The following is a 24,999-nucleotide window of genomic DNA, read 5'->3' as shown; positions in this document are numbered from 1 at the left end:
ATGGATATAACAATCTACCACCAACGGTTATAATAGATATTTATTTTTTTTAAATAGTGGAAGTAAAAGCATTTAAAAATTAAAGTTTAGAAATTATTCACTATTAAACAAACATAAAAAAGATTACATTTTTCTTAGCATTATTAAGAACAACCAAAGTTTGCTTCAGTGGAGTCCTCAAAAAGAAAAAAGAATTATGCATCATAAAATAAAAATTATTAAATTAGTGCAGAATAATTTCAAATACTATAAAGTTGAAAACACAGCCTTTTCCTTTCCATATTCATGATGTTACTCATAAGTCTTGGTTTCCCCATCAGTGTTTCTCAAACATAATAGAAGGAATTCTCCTAAAGGGAATATATTTTCATCAAACTTTAGGGCTCACAAATTATTTAAATTTTAATGAAACTAAAAAATTCTCAAATACTAGACATAAACTCCTATGTTTAAATTTCTTTTATAAGCATAAAACAAACATACATTTATAAATTATATATAAGTAAATTTATAAAACTAATATTTACTGAATATGATAAATAATGTTTTGTTTAAAATAATGGGTCCCAAGTTAAAAATGATACTAATTCTCATAATGCCTTTTTTACATAATTTTAGCACACCTACATTATTTTGACAACATAATTCTCCCACCATTTTTCTTCAACCTACTTTTTACAAATCTTTTAAATTCATATACTATGGCATATAATCATTTACCCTTCACTTGTCACAAAAGTATTAGTACACTTCAGTTGTATTGTTTTTAGCCTACAGTAATTAAAGGGATACTACTTAATCCCAACTTTAAATTGTCAACACAACTGCTGGCATTACAATACAGTGGCATTACTCAATTATGAGATCAGGCAGTTAATCTTCAATTTGCTTATATCAAAAAGTTTTAGACTGTCATTTAATAACAAAATTTTAAAACTCCCAAGCAGAGTCTGATTTAAGAAATATTGACCCATACAGTTTTCATGTCTTCATGTGTTCACTCACCCAGGTATTAATTGATTCATCTTCAAGATTTTTTTCAATGCTTACATTGTATGGCTCTGTATTTTTCAGGTACAAACTAGGAAGTATCTCAGATTATCTCTTTGATAATGATAATATTTTAAATCAGCTATAGAAAACTATTATTTCTGAGTAAGAAAAGACTGTGAACTATTCCTTAGTAATCAGAGATATTAAAGGAACCTCTTTTTTAATTTAATTACAGTAACTTAGAAATCATTTAATAGTTTTATTAAAACACAGCCATGTTCATTCAGTTAAGTATTGTCTATGGCTGCTTTAGCAGAGCTGAGTGGTTGCAACAGAGCCATGTAACTTGCAAAGAAAAAGTATTTACTACCTGGCCTTTTACAGAAAAGTTTGCCAACCACTAATTTAACTGAAAAGACATGAAATCATATAGAAATTATACATAATGCATCTATTGGTATAAATGTTGTATCTATTTTCATAAAAGGAAATACAGATTTATTTTAACATGTAAGTCAGTTATACCAAAGAAAATAGAGTAAAATGTTAATAGGTGAATCTGGGAGAAGGACATTCAGATAGTCTTTGTACTATTCTTATTCTTGTATAATAACTTTTCTAAAACTTTAAAATTATTTCTAAATAAACCATTAAAAACAGGCCACCACCCAAAGGCACAGAGTTGAAAGCAGCCAAGTAATATGTGGGTATTACTTGGAAAAGAGTTTGATAGAGAACACTGGCATGAAAAATATCTTGAAAATTGGGTACATTTTTAAATCACCAATATATTTATCAAATCTGCATTAAAGCAAAATACTGCAGAACAAGTTTCCAGTGGACTGAATAATAGCCCCCAAAGGTATCCAGGTCTTAACCACCTGAAGCTTTGGATTTTACCTTATATGGTAAAAGGAAGTTTACAGATGTATTAAATTAAGGATTTTGAAATTTGGGAGAGATTATCGTGAATTATCTAAATTGGCTCTAAATATAATTACAGGTGTCCTTATAAGAGAGGGAGATTTGACTGCAGAAGGAAGCAATGTGACTATCAAAGCAAGATGCTGCAGTCCTGGATCTGAAGATAGAGGAATAGGCAAGGAGGCAAAGAATGCAGGGAATGCAGTTCCAGGAGCTGGAAAAAAATCAAAGAAACAGATGATCTCCTTTACCTTCCAAAGGAGGTGCAACCCTGCTAAGACCTTTATTTTGGCCCAGTGAAACTGATTTCCGATTTCTGACCTCCAGAATGGTAAGAGATTAACAAATGTATTTTGTTTTAAGATACCAAATTTGTGATAATTTGTTACAGCATCTGTAAAATACCAACACTAATAGTTAAATTTATTTAATTTAACAAAATATTGTTATTAATACAGAAAATAAACTTCTAATGATTTTAATTCTGTAATAGAAAATACTTAATTTTCCACCAAAAAAAAAAGAAAATAATCAAAATTCTTCCTCTCTTTGTTACTAGTACATCTTACGTAACTCGTGGAAACTACTAGAAGAAATGGTCTGTAGCCCAATCTATATGTTGTCTTTATTTTACTCTAAATTAACCCATTTATAAATAGAATGACAAGATTTATAAATATAATTCAAATATTTAAGAAAAAAATTAGATGTCTTAATTTGAAGCTTTCTGTATTCTATAACCAAAATGACTTAAAATGTAAACTAATAAACGGAATATTAATTTAAAACACAAACAACCACACAAAGACTTTCCCACCCATTAAATAGCTAATACTAATATCTACACTTAAGGACATCTAAGCAAGAGTCCACTTTTTTAAATTTTTTTTTCTGATACTGAACAATTATACACATTTATGGTCTACATGTGATATTTTGATACATGTATACAATGTTTAATGACCAAAACAAGGTAATTAGGGTATCTGTTGCCTCAAACACATTTGTGTTGTAAACATTCCAAATATTCTAGCTATGAAATATATAATAAATTATTAACTATAGTCACCCTACTATGTTATTGTACTAGAACATATTCCCTCTGTCTAACTATATTTTTGTATCCATTATCCAACCTTTCGTCATCCCTCTCTCCCCGAAACCTTTCCCAGCCTCTGGTAACCATCATTCTACTCTACCTCCATGACGTCAACTTTTTTAGCCCCCACATATGAATAAGAACATACTATATGTGCAAGACTCCTTTTTTATAAAAATATATCCATAAAAATTATTCTACCACTTCATACTTTAGTATCTCATGCAACATATCCCCATAACTCTCTCTGCATTACTTTTCTCAATCAGTATGGCAATTTCTCAAGGTAGTATATCTCAGCTGTTTTTTAAAGGGTGTAATAAACAAATTCACCTTATAGTGCAATTTCAAAAAGAATCTCCGCAGGTTATGTACAGTTTTAAAAAACCAAAGAGTATAAATGAATTTCTAACACTGTAACTTTAAGCATTAGTGTCGGGCTGCTGAGAGATTTTTTAAGGGAAAAAGCTACTACATAATCATACAGAGCAGAATTGTGCTCTGATATATCCCAAATGTATATGTCCAGCCCCACAATCTCTCATGAATTCAAACTACTACTTGACATTTCCACTTGGATATCTATAGAGGGTCATCTCAAACTTCACATGTATAAAACTAAAACCTTGATCGTTTCCTCCCAAACCAATTCCTTCAGCAGTGTTTGCCAGCTGAGTAAACGGCACTTCCATTCATCCAGTTGCTCAGGGCAAAAACTTTGGTGCCATTCTTAAGTTGCCTCTTTCTCCAACACCCCATACAACCAACCCACAAACAGACTGAATATTAATTAGGTATGCAGGGATTACAGTCTTTCCACATGTTAAAGTATAAAAGTTTCAATGATTGTTGGTAAGTAGATGTACCTCAGCATCCCACGTTATCAGTCTTGCTGTCCCTGTTCCCCTGACTCCTCACTTGAGATAATTCAAACCTCCCTACAACAGATAACTAGAGGGGTAATGCCTGGCACAACATGGCACATCAAGATCTTACTTTAGTCCAATGGCCACAATCCATTTTGATTGGTGTCTGGTCTGTATCTTACTAATTATAAGAATTTTTAAATTCTAGCACCCCACGATACCCCAACCACTGATCCCTTTCTCTACAACTACCATTTCAGTCCAAGCCACCACCCACTCTCACCTGGACTACTGCAATAGTCTAAAACCTGGTCTTCTTATTTCCATACTTATCCCTTTCCTATAACATTCAACTATCCAGAATGAAACCAGAATGATTAAAAACATAATTCTACTCCTATCATTCCCCTACTAATAATCCTTCAGTGACTTCCCATCATAATAAAATACAATGAAAAGTACTTAACATAGCCAACAATTACTGATGATTAGCCTCAGTATATACTTACGGAATCAATCAATCAATGGATGGATGAATGAAAAGCACCTTAAGCTGTAAAGGAGTAACAGCATGAGCTATGCAGTCAAATCTAGCTTTCCTGCTTACTAGCTGTGAAACCTTGGACAAACTTACTTAATTTCTCTAAGCTTCAGTTTAATTGTGGAGCTTCCACCTAGAATATAAGATTTTTCTAAAGACAAAATAAGATTCTAAGTAAAATGCTTAATATTTAATACTATAATAAATGATTCATAATAGTAACCTTGTTATTATTAAGACAACCTTCTCATTTTATACACAAAAAAATTAAGTATAATTAAGTCCCCATATATCAATAGTAACCTTGATTGTAAACAAATTAAACCTTCCACTTAAAAAACACAGACTGGGAGAATGGATTTTTAAAAAAGAAAAAAAAAAGAAAAACATGATCCAACTGCAGGAAACTCATACCACCTGTAAAGACATATAGAGGCTGAAAATAAAGGGATAGAAAAAAAATCCATTAAAACGGAAACTAGAAAAGAGCAAGAGTAACTCTACTTAGATAAAACAGATGTTAAGTCAAAAACAATAGAGACAAAGAAGGTCATTTTATAATGATAGAGGGATCAATTCAGCAAAAGGATATAACAATCCTAAACAAATACGTAGCCATCACTGGAGCACCTAGACATATAAAGCAAATATTATTACATTTAAAGGAAGAAATTAATACATTTAAAGGGAGAAATTGGCCCTGGGCCAATCTTTGGGCCGTAGGGGTGACAGTGGCAGTCTAAGAATGCCTGTCTTGGGCTCCCTGGCACCGTTTCTTGGCACCAGTGTTATTTGATCCAATAAAATAACAGTTGGGGACTTCAACACCCTACTCTCAGCATTAGACAGATCATCCAGACAGAAAAAGAAATACTGGATTTAAACTGCACATTAGACCAAATGGACCTATCAGATATTTACAGAACATTTCAATCAACAGCTACAAAATACACATCTTCTCATCAGCACATAAAATGTTCTCCAGGATAGACTATATGTTAGGACACAAAAGAAAACTCAAGGAAAACAAAAAAAGGCAGTGGTTGCAATTCTAGTCTCTGACAAAACAGACTTTAAACCAACAAAGATCAAAAGAGACGAAGAAGCTACCTTTCTTCTTCGAAGAATGGTACCTTTTACCATTACATAATGGTAAAGGGATCAATTCAACAAGAAGAGCTAACTATCCTAAATTTATATGCACCCAATACAGGAACACCCAGATTCATAAAGCATGTCCTTAGAGACTTACAAAGAGACTTAGACTCCCACACAATAATAATGGTAGACTTTAACACCCCACTGTCAACATTAGACAGATCAATGAGACAGAAGGTTAACAACGATATCCAGGAATTGAACTCAGCTCTGCACCAAGTGGACCTAATAGACATCTGCAGAACTCTCCACCCCAAATCGACAGAAGATACATTCTTCTCAGCACCACATCGCACTTACTCCAAAATTGACCACGTAGTTGGAAGTAAAGCACTCCTCAGCAAATGTGAAAGAACAGAAGTTATAACAAGCTGTCTCTCAGACCACAGTGCAATCAAACTAGAACTCAGGATTAAGAAACTCACTCAAAACTGCTCAACTACATGGAGACTGAACAACTTGCTCCTGAATGACTACTGGGTACATAACGAAATGAAGGCAGAAATAAAGATGTTCTTTGAGACCAATGAGAACAAAGACACAGAATCTCTGGGACACATTTAAAGCATTGTGTAGAGGGAAATTTACAGCACTAAATGCCCACAACAGAAAGCAGGAAAGATCTAAAATTGACACCCTAACATCACAATTAAAAGAACTAGAGAAGCAAGAGCAAACACATTCAAAAGCTAGCAGAAGGCAAGAAATAACTAAGATCAGAGCAGAACTGAAGGAGATAGAGACACAAAAAACCCTCCAAAGAAATCAATGAATCCAGGAGCTGGTTTTTTGAAAAAATCAACAAAATTGATAGACCGCTAGCAAGTCTAATGAAGAAGAAAACAGAGAAGAATCAAATAGATGCAATAAAAAATGATAAAGCGGATATCACCACCGATCCCAAAGAAATACAAACTACCATCAGAAAATACTATAAACATCTCTATGCAAATAAACTAGAAAATCTAGAAGAAATGGATAAATTCCTGGACACATACACCCTCCCAAGACTAACCAGGAAGAAGTTGAATCTCTGAATAGACCAGGCTCTGAAATTGAGGCAATAATTAATAGCTTACCCATCAAAAAATGTCCAGGACCAGACAGATTCACAGCCGAATTCTACCAGAGGTATAAGGAGGAGCTGGTACCATTCCTTCTGAAACTATTCCAACCAATAGAAAAAGAGAGAATCCTCCCTAACTCATTTTATGAGGCCAACATCATCCTGATACCAAAGCCTGGCAGAGACACAACAAAAAAAGAGAATTTTAGACGAATATCTCTGATGAATATGGATGCAAAAATCCTCAATAAAATCCTGGCAAACCGAATCCAGCAACACATCAAAAAGCTTATCCACCATGATCAGGTGGGCTTCATCCCTGGGATGCAAGGCTGGTTCAATATATGCAAATCAATAAACGTAATCCAGCATATAAACAGAACCAAAGACAAAAACCACATGATTATCTCAATAGATGCAGAAAAGGCCTTTGACAAAATTCAACAGCCCTTCATGCTAAAAACTCTCAATAAATTCGGTAGTGATGGGATGTATCTCAAAATCATAAGAGGTATGTATGACAAACTCACAGTCAATATCATACCGAATGGGCAAAGACTGGAAGCATTCCCTTTGAAAATGGGCACAAGACATGGATGCCCTCTCTCACCACTCCTATTCAACATAGTGTTGGAAGTTCTGGCCAGGGCAATCAGGCAGGAGAAAGAAATAGAGGGTATTCAATTAGGAAAAGAGGAAGTCAGATTGTCCCTGTTTGCAGATGACATGATTGTATATTTAGAAAACCCCATCATCTCAGCCCAAAATCTCCTTAAGCTGATAAGCAACTTCAGCAAAGTCTCAGGATACAAAATCATGTGCAAAAATCACAAGCATTCTTATACACCAATAACATTCAAACAGAAAGCCAAATCATGAGTGAACTCCCATTCACAACTGCTTCAAAGGGAATAAAATACCTAGGAATCCAACTTACAAGGGACGTGAAGGACCTCTTCAAGGAGAACTACAAAACACTGCTCAATGAAATAAAAGAGGACACAAACAAATGGAAGAACATTCCATGCTCATGGACAGGGAGAATCAGTATCGTGAAAATGGCCATACTGCCCAAGGTAATTTATAGATTCAATGCCATCCCCATCAAGCTACCAATGACTTTCTTCACAGAATTGGAAAAAAACTACTTTAAAGTTCATATGGAACCAAAAAAGAGCCCACATTGCCAAGACAATCCTAAGCCAAAAGAACAAAGCTGGAGGCATCACGCTGCCTGACTTCAAATTATACTACAAGGCTACAGTAACCAAACAGCATGGTACAGGTACCAAAACAGAGATATAGATGAATGGAACAGAGCAGAGCCCTCAGAAATAATACCACACATCTACAACCATCTGATCTTTGACAAACCTGACAAAAACAAGAAATGGGGAAAGGATTCCCTATTTAATAAATGGTTCCGGGAAAACTGGCTAGCCATATGTAGAAAGCTGAAACTGGGTCCCTTCCTTACACCTTATACAAAAATTAATTCAAGATGAATTCAAGACTTAAATGTTGGACCTAAAACTATAAAAACCCTAGAAGAAAACCTAGGCAATACCATTCAGGACACAGGCATGGGCAAGGACTTCATATCTAAAACACCAAACGCAATGGCAACAAAAGCCAAAATTGACAAATGGGATCTAACTAAACTAAACAGCTTCTGCACAGCAAAAGAAACTACCATCAAAGTGAACACGCAACCTACAGAATGGGAGAAAGTTTTTGCAACGTACTCATCTGGCAAAGGGCTAATATCCAGAATCTACAAAGAACTCCAACAAATTTACAAGAAAAAAACAACCCCATCAAAAAGTGGGCGAAGGATATGAACAGACACTTCTCAAAAGAAGACATTTAGGCAGTCAACAGACACATGAAAAAATGCTCATCATCACTGGCCATCAGAGAAATGCAAATCAAAACCACAATGAGATACAATCTCACACCAGTTAGAATGGCGATCATCAAAAAGTCAGGAAACAACAGGTGCTGGAGAGAATGTGGAGAAATAGAAATGCTTTTACACTGTTGGTGGGAATGTAAACTAGTTCAACCATTGTGGAAGACAGTGTGGCGATTCCTCAAGGATCTAGAACTAGAAATACCATTTGACCCAGCCATCCCATTACTGGGTATATACCCAAAGGATTATAAATCATGCTGCTATAAAGACACACGTACACGTATGTTTATTGCGGCACTATTCACAATAGCAAAGACTTGGAACCAACCCAAATGTACATCAATGATAGACTGGATTAAGAAAATGTGGCACATATACACCATAGCATACTATGCAGCAATAAAAAAGGATGAGTTCATGTCCTTTGTAGGGACATGGATGAAGCTGGAAACCATCATTCTCAGCAAACTACCGCAAGGACAGAAAACCAAACACCGCGTGTTCTCACTCATAGGTGGGAATTGAACAATGAGAACACTTGGACACAGGAAGGGAAACATCACACCAGGGCCTGTCGTGGGGTGGGGGGAGCAGGGAGGGATAGCATTAGGAGATACACCTAATGTAAATGATGAGTTAATGGGTGCAGCACACCAACGTGGCACATGTATACATATATAACAAACCTGCACGTTGTACACGTGTCCTAGAACTTAAAGTATAATAATAAAAAAACTTCAAAAAAATTTTTAAAATCAAAATCATGCCTTGTGAAACCACAATGAAATAAAACTAGAAATCAATGAAAAGAGGAACTTTGGAAACTGTACAAATACATGCAAATTTAAAAACATGTTCCTAAATGATCAAAGGATTAAAGAATAAATTAAAGAGAAAATAAAAAAAACTTTTTGAAACAAATGAAAATCAAAACATAACATACTAAAAGCTATTGGATACAGCAAAAGCAATGCTAAGAAGGAAGTTTACAGCAATAAGTACCCACGTCAAAAAAGCAGAAAGGTTTAAAATGAACTAATGATGCACATCAAAGAATTAGAAAAGTAAGAATAAACCAAACTCAGAATTACTAGAAGAAGATAAATAGTAAAGATAAAAGCAGAACTAAATGAAATAGAGGCGGAAAAAAAATACAAAGGATCAACATGAAAAGATGTGGTCTACCAATAAACCACTTGCTAGATTAAGCAGCAACAACAAAAAAAAATGAGAAAACCCAAATCAACAAAATCAGAAATGTAAAAGGACACATTACAACTGATACCACAAAATACAAAAGATTATCAAATACAAAAGATTATCAAAGATTATTATAAATAACTATACACTAACAAACTGGAAAACATAGAGAAAATCCACAAATTCCTAGACACATACATCCTACTAAGATTGAATCAAGAAAAAATATTTAGACAACCTAAACAGACCATTAAAAACTGAAAAGATCAAAGTAGTAATAAAAACTCTCCCAACAAAGGAAACTCCAGGACAGGACGGCTTCACGGCCAAAGTCCACCAAACTTTCAAAGAAGAATTAATGCCAATTCTCCTCAAGCTAGTCCAAAAAAAAAAAAAAAAAAGGAAAAGGAGACAATTCTCCCTAATTCATTTTACAAGGCCAGGATTAACCTAACACCAAACCCAAATATTAAAGTAACAAAAAAAGGAAAACTACAGGCCAACATCCCTGATGAACACAGATGCAAATATACTCAAAAAATACCAAATCCAGCAGCATATTAAAAAGAATAATAAACCATGATCAAGTGAGATTTATCCCAGGGATGCAAGGATGGCTCAACATATGCAAATCAATAAATGTGATCTATCATATCAGCAACATGAAGAACAAAAACCATATTATCATCTCAAGAGATGCAGAAAAAGCATTTGATAAAGTTCAACATCCCTTCATGATAAAAACTCTCAACAAACTAAGCATGAAAGGAACATACCAAGATATAAAAAAGGCCATATATCACAAACCCACAGTTAATATCATACTGTTACAGGAGTTAAAAAGAAATTATTTAGGCAGTTAGTAAGGGTAAAAGAGTTCTCAGTGGAATTTCCTTTCAATATAAAGCAGCCCCAAAATCATTTCTTTTCTAACAAAAAGCAGCCTGAAAAATCAAGCTGCAAGCATAGATAAGCAAGCTGGAATGCTGGAAGCTGTGCCAATAGAAAAGGGATACCTGGAAGCCAGGTATATTCAACATGGAGATTTTCCCTTCCCTTTTGTTGCCATGTGTGCAGGCATCTACACTGGCCAGGAAAAGACCCCACCTGTGTAATAAAAGATTATGGTGGGATGGCCAGCCTCTTACTGCACTATGCAAATGGTACACCTGGTCCAACAAATCCTCTGGGCCCTATGTAAATCAGACACCGCCTCCGAAAGCCCCTCTACAAAACCAACCACAGCCAGGCACAGTGGTTTACGTCTCTAATCCCAGCACTTTGGGAGGCCAAGGCAGGTGGATCACCTGAGGTCAGGAGGTGAAACATGGCGAAACCTCATCTCTACTAAAAATACAAAAATTACCTGGGTGTGGTGGCGCACACCTGTAGTCCCAGCTACTCAGGAGGCTGAGACAGGAGAATCACTTGAACCTGGGAGGAGGATGTTGCAGTGAGCCAAGATCACATCACTGCATTCCAGCCTGGGCGACAGAGTCAGATTCTTAAAAAGAAAAAAAAAAAAAAATGCATCTGGCCTCAAAGGGGGAGATCAATTCGGAACACCACTCTCTCTGCACAGGGGAGCTTTTCTCTTCTTTACTTTGCCTATTAAGCTTTCTGCTCTTAAACCCACTCATTGTGTGTCCACGTCTTCGATTTCCTTAGTGCGAGACAACAAACCTTGGCTATTTCCCCAAATGATGCAACTTCAATACCAAATGGAGAAAAACCAAAAGCTTTTTCTCTAAGAACTGGAGGAAGACAGAGTCCACTTTCACCACCTAATCAATATACTACTTCGAGTCCTAGCCAGATAAATTAGGCAGGAGAAAGAAAGAAAATGCATCCAAACTGGAAAGAGGAAGTCAAATTGCCACTCTTTGCTGATGATATAATCTTATATCTAGAAAACCTATAGCCTCCACCAAAAAACTCTTAAATGTAATAAATGAATTCAGTAAAGTTGCAGGTTACAAAACCAATATACAAAAATCTGTAGCATTTCTATACACAAATAATGAACTAGCTGAGACAGAAATCAAGAAGACAATACAATAGCTACAAAAAAATAAAATACCTAGAAATACATTTAACCAAGCATGTGGACAATCTCTATAGGAAAACTACAAAACACAGAAGAAAGAAATTGAAGAGGACACAAACAAATGGAAAGACATCCCATGCACATGGATTGGGAGAATTAATATTGTTAAAATGACCATACTACCCAAAGCAATCTACAGAGTCAATGCAAACTACCATACTCATTTTTCACAAAATTAGAAAAAACAATTCTAAAATTCATATGGAACCAAAAAAGAGGCCAATAGCCAAAGAAATCCTGAGCAAAAAGAATAAGGCTGAAGGTATCACACCACTGGACTTCAAAATATATTACAAGGCTATAGTAACCAAAACAGCATGGTACTGGTACAAAACCAGACATATAGATCAATGAAACATAACAGTGAAAGAATAAATCTACATATTTATACTCACTGATTTCAAAGACACCAAGAACATACATTGGAGAAAGCAGTCTCTTCAATAAATTGTGCTGGGAATACTGGATATTCACATGTGGAAGAATGAAACTACACCCCTTATCTCTCACCATATACAAAAATAAACTCAAAATGGATTAAAGACTTAAACCCTAAGACCCAAAACTATCAAACTACTAGAAGAAAACATAGGCAAAATGCTTTGAGACATTGACCTAGGCAAAGATTTTTTGGCTAAGACCTCAAAAGCACAGGCAACAAAAATAAAAATAGACAAATGAGACTATATTCAACTAAAAAGCTTCTGCACAGCAAAGGAAACAATCCACAAAGTGAACAGACAACCTGCAGGATGGGAGAAAATATCTGAAAACTATGTTACTGACAGGGACCTAAAATCCAGGATATACAAGGAACTCAAACAACTGAACAGTAAACAAATAATCCTATTTAAAAGTGAGCAACGATCATGAAGTCATTTCTCAAAAGAAGACTTACAAATGGCCAACAGGTACATGAAAAATAGTTTAACATCACCAATCACCAGGGAATTTGCCAATCAAAAACCACAATGAGATATTATCTTAGTTAAAATGGTTATTATTAAAAAGACTAAAAATAACAGATGCTGGCAAGGATTCACAGAAAAGGAAACTCTTAATACAACGTTGGTAGGGATGTAAATTACTACAGCCATTATGGTAAACAGTATGGAAACTCCTCAAAAAACTTAAAATAGAACTATCACATGATCCAGTAATCCCACTACTGGGTATTTATCCAAAGGAGACAGAATCACTATAACAGAGAGATACCTGCACTTGCATATTTACTGCAGCACTATTCACAGTAGCAAAGATACGGAATCAACCTAAGTGTCCCTCAACAGACAAAAAGGATAATGAAAATATAGTGTATATACATAATGGAACGCTAGTCAGCCACAAAAAAAAAAAAGAATGAAATCATGTCATTTGTAGCAACATGGATGGAACTGGAGGTCATTATGTTAAATGAAATAAGCCAGCCACAAAAAGACAAATATCGTAAGTTCTCACTCACACGTGGGAGTTAAAAGAGTTGATCTCATGGAGGTATAGAATAGAATGATGGATACCAGAGGCTGGACAGGGTGTGGGTAGTGGGGGAGGACAGACATTGGCTAATGGATACAAACATATAGTTAGAAGATACAAATTATAATATTCAATGGCAGTGTAGGGTAACTATAGTTGGCAACAACATATTGTATATTTCTAAGTAGTTAGAAAAGAGCACTTGAAATGCTCCCAACACAGAAATGATAAATACTCAAAGTGAAGAATACCCCAAATACCCTGACTTCATCATTACACATTCTATGCAGATAACAAATACTCACATATACCCCATAAATATGTAAATATTATGTATCAATAAAAAATAAGTAAAAGGGAAAGTAAGCAAAAAATAATCTTACTCCAGGATTTTAGACTTTTTGATGTAATTTTGGCTCATACCCTTAATTTATATTTCATCTATACTACTATGAAAAAAGCATTCATTTTAATGTTGAAGTGGTACATGTTTAAAGAGCCAACTATATTCATTTTCTTTTTGCAGTTTTCAACTGAACGCATTAAATAAATATTGCTAACTCTGAATTCTATCAAATGCAGGTTGCTGATATAATTTTGGGTATTTTAAAGAAGTCTAATAACCAGGAAAAAAAAAACCGCACCCTAACAGTATCTCTAAGGTGGTACTTCAGTTTGTTTTCTTACATGTGAGTCACAGAAATTAATTTGGCTAGCTTAAGGGAAAATGGGACTGTATTGAAAAAATATGTAGAAATTCAGAGAGTTTTTCAAAGAGAAAAATCAAGCTTAGAATAGACAGGTACCTGGATTTTTTCATCCCAGCAAGACTATGCTACGTTAGCAAAAGGCAATTTCCCAGAAGAAACTGGATTGTTAATAAGAAGTGGAAGATATGCTGGGAATAAAGATTTTAAGAGCAAGAGGGGTAAATGTAGCTTGTTGTAATCATTCCAGATATAGTCTTATGATTTAGTATGTACTGAATCTGAAGTTCTCCAATAAAAGTCAAAACAAGATTTCAATGCAAGTGTTCTCTCTTCTAACATCATTTTAAAAATTTGATTTTGTTACAGTATCCAAAGTATTCTACACATGTTCTAGACCCATAAAATCAATCTCCAAAGGCCAGGTATTAACTCTTGTCTATTTTAAATATCCACAACTATTCTGACAACCTGTTAATTTTATAAGACAATGAATTGTGTGAGTGGTAATCATTATACTAGACCTGTTCCAAGAATACTTGGCTCTTACAGTTTCAGTCAATGATGCTATTGTAGCATGGAAACAAATTGCCCTCTTGTTTAAAGATCAATGGTTTCCAATTTACTCTTTTTGGGCTGCAGAAGGCTTAAAACAAAGTTTTACAAGGAACCTCAATATGTAAAATAGTGCAAAGTGATGACACTATGGTTGAGGCAGAAAAGGAAGAGTCACTTATCTTCCATCCTACCCCAACCCATCTCCTTATATAACCCTTGCACCACACATTTTGAAAACTCCTGGTATTATCAAAATATGTATGCTTAGAAAAGACTAACTTCAAAAATTTTAAAGACCAGATTTTTGAATAATCATAACTGTCAAAATTATATTTCAAAAACATCTAAAATAATAAATTATAAAATAATGAAAGCATGTATGTCAAAATTTCTTCTAGGTACAACAGTTAAACTGCCCATTTTATTAGACTGGTGCATGTATAATGCTCACAGAATATGTAAATAGTTGCCTAATATATACATATTAATCACAAATTCAATTTTTTTATTAATAAAATGTACTGAACCTCATTGCAAACAGAAGATTTTACTAAATCAAACTATTACAAAATGTCTACTTACTAAAAAGGAAACTGCTACTGTAATATCAGCCAGTCAAGCATAAACAGCAAGACACTATTTCAATTCACTTTGATCAAGTTATCATCCCAAGACTCAGACAAGGGCAAATAATCTCTTTGTATAAATAATGAAATTTATAACCAGATAGTTAATTGACTTTCCCAAGATAACTTTAATTGTGAATAGAGAATAGTTCCTCCGTAAATTGAAATAACATTAAGAAACATTCATGCTAAGAATTGTCATGGCCCAGGCACGGTGGCTCACGCCTGTAATCCCAGCACTTTGGGGGGCTGAGGCGGGCAGACCACGAGGTCAGGAGTTTTGAGACCAGCCTGGCCAACGTAGTGAAACCCTGTTTCTAGTAAAAATACAAAAAATTGGCCGGGCGCAGTGGCTCACGCCTGTAATCCCAGCACTTTGGGAGGCTGAGGCAGGCGGATCACGAGGTCAGGAGGTCGAGACCATCCTGGCTAACACGGTGAGACCCCATGAAACCCCATCTCTACTAAAAAATACAAAAAATTAGACGGGCATGGTGGCAGGCGCCTGCAGTCCCAGCTACTCCGGAGGCTGAGGCAGGAGAATAGCTTAAACTCAGGAGGCGGAGCTTGCAGTGAGCCGAAATCGCGCCACTGCACTCCAGCCTGGGCGACAGCATGAGACTCCGTCTCAAAAAAAAAAAAAAAAAAAACAAAAACAAAAACTTAGCTGGGCGTGGTGGTGGGCACCTGTAATCCAGCTACTTGGGAGGCTGAGGCAGGAGAATCACTTGAAACTGGGAGGCGGAGGTTGCAGTGAGCCGAGATAGCCCACTGCACTCCAGCCCAGGCGGCAGTGGAAGACTCTGTCTCAAAAAAAAAAAAGAAAAGAAAAAAAATTCTCATATTATTGACTGAATGCCTGTGTCCCTTCAAAATTTATATGTTGAAACCCTAACTCCCAACGTGATAGTATTAGTAGGTGGGGCTCTGGACAGGTAATTAGAGTTAGATAAGGTTATCAGGGTAGGGTCCTCATGGTGAGATCAGTGCCTTACAAGGAGAGACCAGAGAGCTTGCTCACTCTCTCCAGCTCTCACAAGTTCGCACTCTCACTTGCGTTCTCTCTCCCTCTCTCTCTCTCTGGCTCTCTCTTGCTCTCGCTCTCTCCTCCTCCCCTTCTCTCTGTCATATAAGGATAGAACAAAAAGGCAGTCATCTTGTTCTTTCTTTACGTGGCAGAGTGAGAGGGCCAGGGAGATGGCCCTCACCATGATAGCACCCTGATATTGGACTTCCGGTCCCCAGAACTGTGAGAAATAAATGCCTATTGTTTAAGCGACGTAATCTGTGGTATTTTGTTACAGCAGCCTGAGCTAAGACATTACGCTTTGAAGAAAATTGATAAACCATGTTAAGAGTATGGACAGGGCAATACACACTACAAAAAAAAAATCCCAAAAAAGATTTAAGACCTTGGTTCTGATCAGCTGAAAATGACAAACGTAGAATTAGCTATATTGAGAGCAGGATTTGTTCATTTTACATTGTCCTACGCAGTCAGAGGCAACAAAATCTTATAAAGTCAGAGGCAACAAAATAAGTGGTTATAAATAGTTCAACATAAGGCAAGCTTACCTAAGAAAGGAATTTATATGCCTAGCACAGAATACTCTGAATTTTGTTGTGACCCACAGTTCAGTCTTTGGTTCTATTCTCTCTCTCTATGCTAACTTTCCTGGTAATCTCATCCAATTTCATCAATGGTTTCCAATTTAATATTTAAGCCAACACCTCCAAATTTATATCTACAGTACAGATCTCTCTCCATCAATTTCCAGACCCATATATCCAACTGCCTCCTCACTATCTCCTTTTGAATATCTCAAAGACATCTCTAACTTGGCATACCATAACCAAATATTCTTCCTAAAATCTTCCTCATATTAGTTGATGACAACTCTGTCTTTCCATTTGCTCAAACCAAAAACCTTAGTCATCTTTGACTCTTCTTTCCCTCACCCCCCACATCTAGACCATCAGCAAATCCTATTAATCTTGCATTAAAATCACATTCAGTATTCAAGCCATTGTCACCACCTCCATAGCTACCAACCTGTCCAAGCTACCATCATCATCATCGCTCACCTAGATTATAGCAGTAGCCTCTGAACTGGTATACTGCTACTACAGTCTATTCTCAGGTGGAAACCAATAGGAGCTTTATAAAACTAAGCCATATAATATTAATCTTCTGCTCAAAATCCTTCAATGGCTCCCTCATTTCACTTAGGGTAAGAGTCAAAATCCTCACAATGGTCTACAAAGCTAAGAATATTTAGCTGATATAGCTCTATCCTTCACGAATCTCCATCCCCTCCAGCAACCCCGTAATTCCACATCCCCAACCATCTCCCTTGTTGTGTAACTTCTGAGTTCATATCTGACTAATCTCTCCATCAGTAATTCAATTCCAGCCACAATGGCCTTTTTACTGGTCCTTATGCACACCTGGCTTGCTCTTGCCTTAGGGTCTTTGAACTGACAGGTCTCTGCCTAGAATGTTCTTCCCCTAGATATCTATATGGTTGAACTCTCTCGCTTGCTTAAAGTCTTTTCTCACATGTCATCTTCTCCATAAAACCTAAGCATATCATCATATTTTAAATGTAACCCCCAGATCTTTCTATTCCTCTTTCTCTGTTCTACTTTAATTTTCCATTGTACTTATCACCTTCTAACATACTATATAATGTATATTTATTATTTAGGGTCTGTGTCTCCTAGCTTGAATGTAAGTTCCACAAGGATCTTTGTCTTCTTTGTTCCATGATGTATCCCAAGGACCTAGAGTAGTCTCTAGCACTTAATAGAAGCTCAAAAAAAGAAACTGTTACATTAATAAATGAAAAAGATAAATAAATGAATTCATGAAAAAGGGCTGTCATATATACATTTTAATGCTGCTTTTATTTTCAAACAGTCAACTTTCTTAGTAGGTTAAGAGTAAAAATTTAATTTTATTAGCTCTCACAAAAAAGTCAGATCTGCTGTTTTTGCTAAGTGGGAAGAATTTAACGGAATTAAACGCATTACCTGTCACTTCTCCCTCCTCAAAGTTAAAAGAGAAGAAATAGATTGACCGTGTTCGTTATTATTATATTTCTAAAGGAAAATGTAAGCTACTTTGTGAATTTCTTCAAGGCAACCTATAATCTCATGTGTATACTATCCTAAAATAACTAAATATGTCCTTATATGTTATATGACTAACCCAGATAAAATACTAACCCAGATAAAATACTTCAGATAAAATATTCATGAGTTTGAGTAGAAAGTTTTTACATTTTTCTAAGTCAAACAAAACTACCAAGTTTCTACAACTTGAATGCCAGAGTTTAAGTGAGTTTTATGGTAGTCAATACTGCCACCCAATGGCAAATGTTAAAATCTAAAACCAAAGGATTAAAACAAAATAAGACCAAGATTCCAAGAACCAATGCTTGATAAAATAACATTTTTAAAAATGTTCAAATTCAATTGCTTCTCTCAATGTCCAGAAGTAATTATACAGGAAGTAAATAACATAGTTTATTAGAGTAATAATCTTATAAAACATCTCTAATTGAATGTCTACATATCACTATACTAGTAAACTAATACATTTCTAATTCATTCATTCAATAACAACAACAAATGCCAGTGGTAGTACATGCCATGCACTATATTAGGTTCTGGAAACCCAAAGATGATCAAAACATAATCATTCTTAACTTCTTGGAGTTTATATTCCACTGGGAAAGATAATCAAAGAATCATACAAGCACATAATTATAAACAGGGATAAATGATATAAATTTAAAAGATAGGGTCCTATGACAGCATATTACAGGGGGATCTGACCTGGACTTAGAATATGAATGGGGTAAGGGTTTTCTAGGAAGAACTTTGGAATTAAGAAAGGTCTTGAGATAGTGAAGGACAAAGAGCATCTGAGAAACTGGAGTAAGTTACAATAAAGTGTGACTTTAAATAAAGATTAGAGGCACTACGCAACAAAACTATTAAATTACATGATTTACATTTCCAGATACTGTATTTCAATCAATAATTTAAGAGTTTAAAACAGCCAACTTCAATCCTTATATGAGAACTGTAGCTGAATTGAATTAAAAAGGAATACTAAAAACATAAAAATGTCCTGAAGACATTTAAAAGAATCGAGCAATAGGATTGAGCAGGACATTCTGGAATAGAAAAGGAACAGGAACAATTTGATAACAGTTAAGCAACTGTCTTACATATAAATGATGGTGACCTGTTTTTCACTGTTCTCTGTAGAATAGGAAAAAAAAATCTGTTGTAATACATTAAGAAAAAATTGTATGCTGAAGCTTGCTGGTTTGTCTCTTAACCTGTCTACCCCTACATCTAGTCCACATTACAAAGTTTCTCTGAGCAGACATGAGAGAACAAATTAGCCCATTCCTTGTTAATTACGGTAACAATCTATAGTTAAAAATATATTATTTGAATTTTTTATTTGTTTGGGACTCTCAATCGTTTGAATCCCCTTTCCTGTGTTTGGGAGAATCCTTTATTGTGTGGATTTTGTTCAGAAAGAGAACCTCTTTCACTACATATAACAGAAAAGTTAAATTCCCTATTTCATATCTCTAGGCAGCCACGGTATGGACAAGACCTAGGTTTAGCCAAGCAGATACTATTAAGCAGGACTCAGTCTTAATAAGTGATGCAAAGATGTAAAGACAATTTACAATTCTTTCTCTCCATTCCTGTAGCATGCAGTACCTACTGAAAGGGTGCCAGTGGTAGTAACCCAGGATCCTGTGGCAATGACAGGAATATCCTACGCAAACTTTCCATTGGCTTCATCTTTGCTGTAAGCTAGCCTTTATTTGTATCTGGCCTCTTTTCAACAACAGTTTATCCAGTCTTCTCATTTCTCTTGTGAGCTACTCAATATCCTTTTGTATTATTCAGAGAACAGGTTGAGTGAAGCAAAATAAGTTGCTAAAATAAGGGAAAAGCTTATTTCTCTCTAATGAACATTCTAGAGATGAATGGGCCAGTGCTACTTATTATAGTTGTTGCCATTTATCAGCCATAGGAAAACATCTGAATGATCTAATATTTGCATACAGATTTTCTACTCACATCCTATCAATCTAAACTTAGTAACTGATATGGTTTGGTTGTGTCCTCACCCAAATCTCATCTTGAATTCCCACGTTATGGAAGGGACCCAGTAGGAGGTAACTGAAACATGGGGGTAGGTCTTTCCTGTGCTCTTCTCGTGATAGCAAGTAAGTCTCACAAGATCTGATGGTTGTAAAAAGGGGAGTTTCCCTGCACAATCTTTTTTCTGTTGTCTGCCGCCATGTGAGACATGCCTTCCACCTTCCACCATGATTGTGAGGCCTCCGCAACCATGTGGAACTGTAAGTCCATTAAATCTCTTTGTTTTGTAAATTGCCTGGTCTCAGGTATGTCTTTATCAGCAGTGTGAAAACAGACTAATACAGTAAATTGGTACCAGTAGAGTGGAGCGCGGCTGAAAAGATACCCGAAAATGTAGAAGTGACTTTGGAACTGGGTAACAGGCAGAAGTTGAAACGCTTTGAAAGGCTCAGAAGAAGATAGAAAAATGTGGGAAAGTGTGGACTCCCTAGAGACTTGTCGAATGACTTTGACAAAAATGCTGATAATCATATGGACAATGAAATCCAGGCTGAGGTGGTCTCAGATGGAGATGAGGAGGAACTTGTTGGGAAATGGAACAAAGGTGACTCTTGTTTTGTTTTAGCAAAGAGATTGGTGGCATTTTGCCCCTGCCCTAGAGATTTGTGGAGCTTTGAACTTGAGAAAGATGATTTAGGGTATCTGGTGGAAGAAATTTCTAAGCAGCAAAGCATTCAAGATGTGACTTGGATTCTGTTAAAGGCATTCAGTTTTAAAAGGGACATACAGCATAAAAGTTTGGAAAATGTGCAGCCTGACAATGCCATAGAAAAGAAAATCCCATTTTATAAGGAGAAAGCTGGCTGCATAAATTTGCGTAAGTAATGAGGAGCTGAATGTTAATCACCAAGACAATGGGGAAAATGTCTCCAGGGCATGTCAGTGGTCTTCACAGCAGCCCCTCCCATCACAGGCCCAGAGGCCTATGAGGAAAAGATGGCTTCATGGCTCAGGCCCAGGGCCCCCCTGCTCTGTACATCCTAGGGACTTGGTACCCTGTATTCCAGCCATGGCTAAAAAGGGCCAAGGTAGAGTTCTGGATGTTGCTTCAGAGGGTGGAAGCCCCAGGCCTTGGCAGCTTCCATGTGGTGTTGAGCCTTCAAGTACATGCAAGCCAAAAATTGAGGTTTGGGAACCTTCACCTAGATTTCGGAGGATGTATGAAAATGCCTGGATGCCCAGGCAGAAGTCTGCTGCAGGGGCAGAGCCCACATGGAGAACCTCTGCTAGGGCACTGCAGAAGGGAAACGTAGGGTTGGACCCCCACACAGAGTCCCTACTGGGGCACCACCTAGTGGAGCTGTGAGAAGAGGGCCAGTGTCCTCAAGACCCCAGAATGGTAGATCCACCAACAGCTTGCACCATGTGCCTGGAAAAGCCACAGACACTCAGTGCCAGCCCCTGAAAGCAAGTGAGAGGTGGGACTAAACCCTGCAAAGCCACAGAAGCAGAGCTGCCCAAGACCATGGGAGCCCACCTCTTGCATCAGCGTGACCCGGATGTGAGACCTGGAGTCAAAGGAGATCATTTTGGAGCTTTAAGGTTTGACTGCACTGCTGGATTTCAGACTTGCATGAGGCCTGTAGCCCCTTTGCTTTGCCAATTTCTCCCATTTGGAATGGCTGTATTTACCCAATGGCTGTACCCTGATTGTTATCTAGGAAGTAACTAACTTGCTTTTGATTTTACAGGCTCACAGGCAGAAGGGACTTGCCTTGTCTCAGATGAGACTTAGGACTTTAGAGTTAATGCTGAATTGAGTTACGACTTCGGGGGACTGTTGGGAAGGCATCATTGGTTTTGAAATGTGAGGACACGAGATTTGGGAGGGGCCAGTGGCGGAATGATATGGTTTGGCTGTGTCCCCACCCACATCTCATCTTGAATTCCCATGTGTTGTGGGCGGGACCCAGTAGGAGGTAACTGAATCATGGGGGCAGGTCTTTCCCATGCTATTCTCATGATAGCAAATAAGACTCACAAGATCTGATGGTTTTAAAAAGGGGGAGCTTCCCTGTACAAGCTCTCTTATCTTGTCTGCTGCCATGTGAGACATGCCTTCCACCTTGTGCCATGATTGTGAGGCCCCCCCAGCCATGTGGAATTGTAAGTCCATTAAATCTCTTTCTTTTGTAAATTGCCCAGTCTTGGGTATGTCTTTATCAACAGCATAAAACAGACTAATACAGTAACATAGCCATACTAGCTGCAAGGCAGCATGAGAAATTTGGTATGTAGATGGAAGGCCATGTGCTGAGCTAAATGAGAATTCTATTACAATGAGAATTCTATAATGAATGCTGGGAGACAGCAGTCTCTGTCTCTGCATACTTTCCAATAACTGACTTTTCTGCTCAAGTAAGCCAGATTGTTTCTGTTGCTTTCAACCAAAGACCTCCCATCATTCAGATTTTTTTTTGAGACGGATTTTCATTCTTGTTGCCCAGGCTGGAGTGCAATGGCGCGATCTTGGCTCACAACCTCCACCTCCTGGGTTCAAGTGATTCTCCTGCCTCAGCCTCCTCAGATTTTTTAAAAGTTATATAAAACAGAGAAACATGCAGCTACTCGGAAGGGAGCTGGTGGGAGGAACATCATACTTTGGAATCTACTCTTTAAATTACTGTTCTATTGTGTTCTTTACACATGAACATGAATTCAATTTCTTATATCTTGCTTTTCATGTGTTATAAAAATTGCTCTTCTATCCCAATGTTTGGAAGCCATTTTAAGAGATCAGTGCTTTTCAAAGTTGCCTTTTTCCCTCAGGTGACTTACTAAAATTTAAACAAATTTTACAGAAGCAACCAAGATGTCCTTCAGTAGGTGAATAGATAAACTGTGGTACATCCATACAATGGAATATTATTCAGTGCTGAAAAGGAATTAGCTATCAAGCCATAAAAAGACATGGAGGAAACTTAAACATATCTTGTCAAGTCAAAAAGGCCAATCATAAAAAGCTACATACTGTATGATTACAACTATATGATATTTGGGAAAAGGCAAAATAGTGGAGACAGCAAAAAGATCAGTGGTTGGCAGGGGTAGGGGGAGGAAAGAATGAATAGGCAGAGCATAGGGGATTTTTAGGTTAAAAAAACTATTCTATTGATACTATAATGGTGGATACAAGTAATGATACATTTGTCCAAACCCACAGAATGTCCAACACTGACAGTGAACCCTAATGTAAACTATGACTTTGGTTGATAATGATTTGTCAGTGTGAGCTCATGAACTGTAATGAATATACATTCTGGTGAGATATTGATAATGAGAGAAGCTGTGTATGCATTGGGGCAGGAGGTAAATGGGAATTCTCTGTACCTTCTGCTCAATTTTCCTGTGAACCTCAAACTATGAAGTCTATTTTTTTTATTTTACTGTCATAGAAGCAGATGAGTCTACACAGGTCCCTATACTTTTAGTCATATATTTAATATGTATATATGATTATCTTTGACAACTATACTTTATGACAAAATTAAATATTATACAACAAACTTGTGTGCCCTCAAGTAGTCACAGCTACTCTAAAGGCCAAGGTGGGAGGATCACTGGAGCCCAGGAGTTTGAGACCAGCCTGAGCAACACAGAAAGATCTCATCTCTAAAAAAAAAAAACAATTTAATTAGCTGGGAATGGTGGTGTGCAACCTGTGGTGCCAGCTACTCAGGAGGCTGAGGTGGGAGGATCATTTCAGCATGGAAGGTCAACGCTGCAAAGAGCTGTGATCATGCCACTGCACTCTAGCCTGAGCCACAGAGTGAGATCCTATCTCCAAGAAAAAGAAAAACCAAAGAAAAAAAATGACACACAAGACCAGGTAGGTTAAGCAAAAGAGAAATGTTAGGAAGGAACTCAAGACTTAACATACTTTGAAGTCAGGTAGCGTGATGCCTCCAGCTTTGTTCTTTTGGCTTAGGATTGACTTGGCAATGCGGGCTCTTTTTGGTTCCATATGAACTTTAAACTAGTTTTTTCCAATTCTGTGAAGAAACTCATTGGTAGCTTGATGGGGATGGCACTGATCTATAAATTACCTTGGGCAGTATGGCCATTTTCACAATGTTGATTCTTCCTATCCATGAGCATGGAATGTTCTTCCCTTTGTTTGTGTCCTCTTTTATTTCGTTGAGCAGTGGTTTGTAGTTCTCCTTGAAGAGGTCCTTCACGTCCCTTGTAAGTTGGATTCCTAGGTATTTTATTCCCTTTGAAGCAATTGTGAATGGGAGTTCACTCATGATTTGGCTCTCTGAATGTTATTGGTGTATAAGAATGCTTGTGATTTTTGCACATGATTTTGTATCCTGAGACTTTGCTGAAGTTGCTTATCAGCTTAAGGAGATTTTGGGCTGAGATGATGGGGTTTTCTAAATATACAATCATGTCATCTGCAAACAGGGACAATCTGACTTCCTCTTTTCCTAATTGAATACCCTCTATTTCTTTCTCCTGCCTGATTGCCCTGGCCAGAACTTCCAACACTATGCTGAATAGGAGTGGTGAGAGAGGGCATCCATGTCTTGTGCCCATTTTCAAAGGGAATGCTTCCAGTCTT

At 36.8% G+C, this 24,999-nt stretch overlaps 1 protein-coding gene across 4 annotated transcripts in view; it reads right to left on the bottom strand.

Annotated features, from left to right (window-relative positions):
* Positions 1–24,999, bottom strand: part of ATRNL1 (attractin like 1) — an 853,221-nt gene that overhangs the window by 786,029 nt on the left and 42,193 nt on the right. The window lies entirely within an intron of this gene.

Source organism: Gorilla gorilla, chromosome 8 (assembly GCF_029281585.2).
Source record: "Gorilla gorilla gorilla isolate KB3781 chromosome 8, NHGRI_mGorGor1-v2.1_pri, whole genome shotgun sequence".
Taxonomy (NCBI): Eukaryota; Metazoa; Chordata; class Mammalia; order Primates; family Hominidae; genus Gorilla; species Gorilla gorilla.
Note: the sequence above shows the minus strand (reverse complement) of the source record. Positions and strands in the feature narration are given on the sequence as shown.